A 6221-nucleotide genomic window follows, 5' to 3' on the forward strand; every position below is an offset into this window, starting at 1 on the left:
TAGGCATCTTGAAACACAGTGGACTGAAACACAGCCTTAACCAAGCCAGACTTTTGGTCCATCTAGCTCAGTATTGTTTACAGTGACTGGCATTGCCTCTCCAGAGCTTCAGACATGGCATCTCCCAGCACTGCATGGAGAGGATGCAAGGGATTGAAACTGGGACTTTCTCCATGGTCCAAGTTTCCGCAGTCCTAACTGTCATGGAAAATTACTGAACTTATCTCCTTAAATGTTGCTCAAGCAATAACGATTTTTAACCTAACCATTCATATTGCTTGTGGTTTTTTAATTCCTAGGGTTATTGATGCAGAGAAGAACTGCCATGAAAATGGACTTGTTACTCTCACAGTTTAACCATAATTTGTAAACCAGCCTTTGCCCTATCATCCATTTCTCTGTCCTAGTAACTTGGACTTTTGACTTCAAGATTGAACTGTTTTCTCAGGGCCCAATCCTATGCAGCGCACACCTGGCTCACCGCTGGCGTGCACTGTTGCAAACGTGCCTTAAGACACATTTGCAGCCCTCTGCACTGTTGGAGTGCCAGTGCTAGCACAGTGCTGGTTGGCGCATGGACTGCCAGGCAGCGGAGGGGTAGGTGGGGGTGTGGGGGGAGGTGGTGAGGAGGTGTTCCAGGGCAGGGGGGAGGCAGAAGGAGGTGGGGAGAGGGCGGGGAGCAGGTGTGCCTGGGAAGGAAGAGGGGCGGAAGAGAGGTGGAACCAGTGGAGCTTTGCTCCACTGGATCTTGAGTCTCTGTTGGGCTGCCTGCCCAACACAGAGGCTCTTAATTCTACACTTGGGTTGCTGTAGAATCAAGTAGCCCCATTGGGAAGGGTACTACTCAAGGGAAGGGGACAAAAGTTGAGCACGCAGGATGCATTGGCAGCCATTTTCAGCGCCACTGCAGCCTGGGCAGCTCAGGATTGGTCTGCCCATCTATAGGGATTCAGTCCAATTTCTTGATTGGGGGGTTCTTCTGAAGTCAAGAATTTTGGTGACAGTATTATATTGTATTTTTGTTTGAGAACAAATGTCTAAATGAAAACAGATATTTCCCAAACATTTTATATAGAGGAACATTTATGGCAACAAAGTATTTGTGAATGAGCACTGGAAGAATTATTTTGCTATCTGCTATCTGTTCATATGAGGACTAGGAAAGTAAACATCAACTTATTTGCAGCCGTGTTCTTTCGAAAGGTAGGTGTTTTTTTCCTTGGCTGGTTAATATGCCCTAAGTTAAAAAGTGTTGTTTCAAATATTTTCTGTTATTAATTATTTTTTTCTAACAATATTCTGGATCAAACGCTCCACAATGAATTTGTGATTTGATTTCTTTTTGAGTATCATAATTACACATTGTAAACAACGTTCCCTTTTCCCCAAAGGTTGTGCAACTTTATAAAAGCAGAGGGGACGGGAGGAGGGTGGGGAGCCAGAACAAAAAATTCCATTGAAGTAGAAATTAAAAAGGGATGTTTGATATGATAAATAATGACTAGATAATGGGTTTCAATGGGATATGGAAATAAATTCCACAACGTGAAGACCTGTGTGAAGGGGTTTGGAGAGGGAGGGGGGAGAAGAGTGCCAAGTTTGACTTGAGTTGTCAACTTTCTTCTTCCTTTTTCAAACAATGATATGATAGATATTGATCCCTTCACGGAGAGATGGTCCAGAGATAGATTTCCTAGTAGTTCTGCCATGGGATGAATCAAAGCAAACTCCACCAGTTGAACTCAAGAACAAATATTCAGAAAATCACTAATAGTCCATCCGTCCCCTTAAAAAAAAGCCTTTCTCTCCTCCAGGAACCTATATCAAGAAATCCTCACTTCCTCTTGGTTGGAAGGAAACTTTTGTCCCAAAGGAAAAAAAAAACCCACAGGAAATTGGTATTACCCTGTGTCAGGCCCCGGGGTATGGCTGATGGGCCTCAGAACCAGAAGGGGTGTTCAACTCACCCCAGTCCCTTCTTGGTGTAAGGGTTCCTGGGCTCATGGGCAAGCTGCCTTCCCTGCGGCTGTCAGCCTTGCCAAGCACTGCCCGCTCATCACTGGCCTCCCCAGCCTTTTGTAGAGCCTCTGGCTCCACCCCTATCCCCGGGTGACTTTGCTGGCCAACCCAGCACACCTGTGCCTCGAGCCAGCATTGCCCTGCCTTGTTTGTCATGGGGGCAGATTGTGCTCCACCCCAAAGGTGCTGCCCTGCTGCGTGGTTCGCCTGCCCCCTGCCTTGCCACTTTCACTGCGGTTTCTGTCCTGCCTCCCCCCCCCTTCCTACAGGGTGCAACCTGTCGCAGGTGACTCCAGGTGCCTGCGTCTCCTCCCAGGAAGACTCCCTCCTGGCGGGGTCCTCCCCGGCCCGCACTCCTGTGGGAGAACTGGTTGCAGGGCGTCCCACCCTTCCCCTCAGGGTTGGGCTGGCGAGGTGCAATGCGGCCGCTGGCGGAGCTGCTCCTGCTTTGCTGCCACGCCCGCCAGGCAGGGTGCCTCTCTGCGGGCTCTCCGTTTCCCCACCCGCTTCCTCCTGCCGGACCCTGCTGGCTATGGTGCCTCCCGGCAGGGCTTGCCTGCTTTTCTCTGGTGTCCTCTCCCTCCCAACCTCAGCGGCTCCAGGTAAGAAAGGGGCTGGTCTGGTGGCACGCCCCTGACACCCTGTATACTGCTTTATTCATGGTCTTATTATTGCCAGCAGTCTAAAACTGGGAACCTAATATTTTAGCAAGCCGTAAGTTAGAATGTGAAACAAAAAAAAATGTTTTGGAGACCTGGTTGTTTTCAAGCTCCCATTGCTGGGCTCCCCGTGAGTTTTGGGTTCACTCTGACCCCTCCCTATGTAGTAGCCTTCATTCTTTCATAGTGGCAGACAATTTTACCCACACTACCACTGGATGCTGCTAAGGCAGCTATGGGCATTCAAGATGGTTCCTGCTAGGACATGGCTTTACCTTGCAGAGCCAAAATCAAGGTCAGTTTGTACCATTAAGGATCACATTTGTGTTTGGAGAGAACTGGACCTGAAATAAATGGATCTTAATTGATTTAGGTTCTATTTGTCCTATTTGGGGCTCCTAGGACTCAGGTGCTTACTTTTTGCGCCTCTGTGGCAAATTGCAGGTGTTAGTTGTGACTTGATCTTTGATGTTCTGTGGTGCCACTACTGGAGATGATTTGAGAATATGATCTGCTTGTAAACCATGTATAATTTGGGAATATCTCAAGCCAGGATTTTCAGCAGTCCAACTGTGATGCCTTATATCCTAAGCCATGCATACCTGCTTTCTTTAGCTAACCAGATAGGTTTTGACTCTGTGGGGAGCAAGAGTGTCATTAGTGCTGCAATACTGGGCTAAGCACCTTCAGCAAAGGTGTAGAACAAGGACTGGAGAAGTGTGTACCAGGTAGCTGAGATCCAGATAGGTAAGTCTAGGATAGCTGGAATCAGAGCTAGGACAGCTCCCAAAACACCCCCCTCTTCCCATCAATGCAAGTTGCTTTGACCTAGAGTCTTAACTGAACGCATAAGTTGCAAAACAACACAACTGACTACCTAAGTTCTTCCTCTAGCTGCAAGTAAAGAAGAATTCAAAGAGAGAGTGCCCTGGCTTGAAACATGTCACTTGGGCATCCCAAGATATCCTCCAGCTCCGTCTTCCAGTTCATTCTCATAGGGAAATGAGGAGTCCTGGTCAAATCAAGATGTGAAGCAGTTATGGATTCTCTCTTAAGAAATCTGAACCCCTAGCCACAGTTAGTCAGATGTCAAATCCTCTTCCTCTAGGAGGTATCTTCCTTAAAGACCTATCCTGAGCTGCTACGCACCCAGAAGTGCAGCAGCGCCAAAACGGCAACTGCTGCATCCTGAGCATGTCAAACAGCTGCCTGTGGCTTCTTGGGGGAAGGGTACATTTGTCCCCTTCCCCTGGGTAAGGGAGCAAGCCCCGCAATGGGGTTACTCAAGTCTGCACCAGCTATTTAGCCGGTACAGTGTTAAGAGGCACCATGTCAGGTCGGGAGACCGGACATAGAGGTCAGTATCTGGTGGGTCCTGCCCTGATCCCTTCCTCCACCCCACCTTCCCCTGCCCTCCCTCCACCCTGGAATGCCTCCCCCCTTGCCCTGACTCACCTCTCCACAACTCGGAGCTCCTCCCTTACTCCAGGCAGCATGTGGCAGGCCTCTGGCCAGCACTGACACTGCATGGACTGGTGCTGAGCCAACGCCAGCACTGACCTGGTGCCTTATGACACATTTGCAAGACTCAGCACCAGTGGAGGACTGGCACTGTTTGTTCAGGATTGGGCTCTTAAACTGGCCCACTAGCTGACTTTGGGCTTGCAGAATTCTAGAGGAAGAGTTCCACTGGCCTATCTCCATAGAAGTTTCCTCTCCATCAGGTTAACTGCCTGAGGCACCTGTAGTCAACCAAGACACATTATTTACTCGCGACAAAAGAAGTGCATGTTCAGGTGACACTTCATCCTGAAGTAGCTGCAGATCTAAGAAACAGTCCTGAAACCAGGGACAATCCCCTTGGTCCCCTGAGCAACAACTGCCACATTAAGCTTATTAATGTGACAATTATGAACAGTGTGTACATATGCTGTCTCGAAAGAACACAATGGGAAGAATTCCTTGAGCAGGATAAAGCATGGAGACAAATGACAAGAAATTATGCTTCCTGTGAATGGATCCATATACTGTGCTGTGTGCGTGAAGTGTGGTCGTTCTCCAATGAATATTTATAAAGCTGAACCTTTGTTGGGTTGTTTTTTTTAAATAGTTGCTTGCTTCATCTAAAAATGGTCAAATCAAAGCCCAATAAGAACTAGCGTTCCAGCAGTGAGTTCCTTTACGGCAGTGTGAAAGATGGACCGCTGTCACATGCTTCCAGGTTGCAGCTGGAGATGGCCAGTGGCGCAGAGCAGGACTCCAGAAACCTCCATCAGCACTGGTGAGATGATGAGCACTAGCAGTGGTGTGTCATGGGTGGGGAGGGTGAATTCAGGGAGGACTGGGGAAGGGCAGGGGATGGGGAGGCAGACAGAGGGGGTGGGTCTCAGTGGCACTGGCGCATACCAGCTGTAATCTCCTCTTTTTGAAATTTCCATGCCTCTTTTCTCTCCTTGGACATACGCCAGCAAAATAGCAGGCATATGTCCCAGGAGACCCTCAGCCTACTGGGGAGCAAGTAAAAAATATTAATTACCTCCAGTAGGCTGACCAATTACCCCCCTCCATAGCATGCTGTGCGTGCTGCATTGACCCGGTTGTATGCTATATTGTGGTGAGGGATAGGATTGTGCAGTTTTGGGCTGTAATCATGTATAACCTCCAGTGACCAAGTCCTGGCCTACCAATTGTGCCTGTTCTGCAGTAGGTTAAAATGTATTCATAGCAGAACACAGAACCTCTGGAGACCGTGTGGTTATCCATTAAGATCTTTCCAAACTAACCTTGATAGCCTTAGTGCTCTGTGTTCCACCTACAATTCTAGACCACAATTCCTATCAACACTTCCACAGGCTGAAATTAAATCAGTTCATACATCAGCAGTTATCCTGGAAATCTAGCTAGCAACTATCCCTTCCAATTCTCTCCTCTAGAAATCTGTCAGAATAATTCACACTTGCTTCTATCACTGCCTTTGACAATTTGTTCCATTATTCAGCACCCCTTTCTTTTGTCAGAACAAGATATACACTAATCCCATTATTTTCATTAGTCCATTATTCTCTCTCTCTCTCTCTCTCTCTCTCTCTCTGAGTAAATTATTATCTCAACCACTTTCTTGGAGACTATCAATTTCTTTCATAATCTTGAAGACCTTAATTAGTATGATGCCCTGCCAAATTATGAACTATACAGCAAACTGATTTCTTAAATATTTTACAACCACCACTTGCACACTTTTCAAAATATTTACAAGTCCTTGCACTGCTGCTTCAGAAGAGATCCACCAGTATAGAGAAGAAAATTCAGATTTGGTTAATTGCTAGCAAATCACAAAAGAACAGGTGCATAGGAAGAAACATGCACAATTAAGCCAGAAAAATCCAACAGCGTGCATGCTACGTGCTATTGGGAGGGGGGAATCAGGTGGCCAGTGAGAGGTACGTAAAAATATTTTTATATTTTTATCTTCCAGCTTACCTCCTAGTAGTCTGCATGATCGCCAGTGGGTCTCCTTGTACCCACACCAGCAATTTGCTATTT

This window comes from Tiliqua scincoides, chromosome 2 (assembly GCF_035046505.1).
Source record: "Tiliqua scincoides isolate rTilSci1 chromosome 2, rTilSci1.hap2, whole genome shotgun sequence".
NCBI lineage: Eukaryota > Metazoa > Chordata > Lepidosauria > Squamata > Scincidae > Tiliqua > Tiliqua scincoides.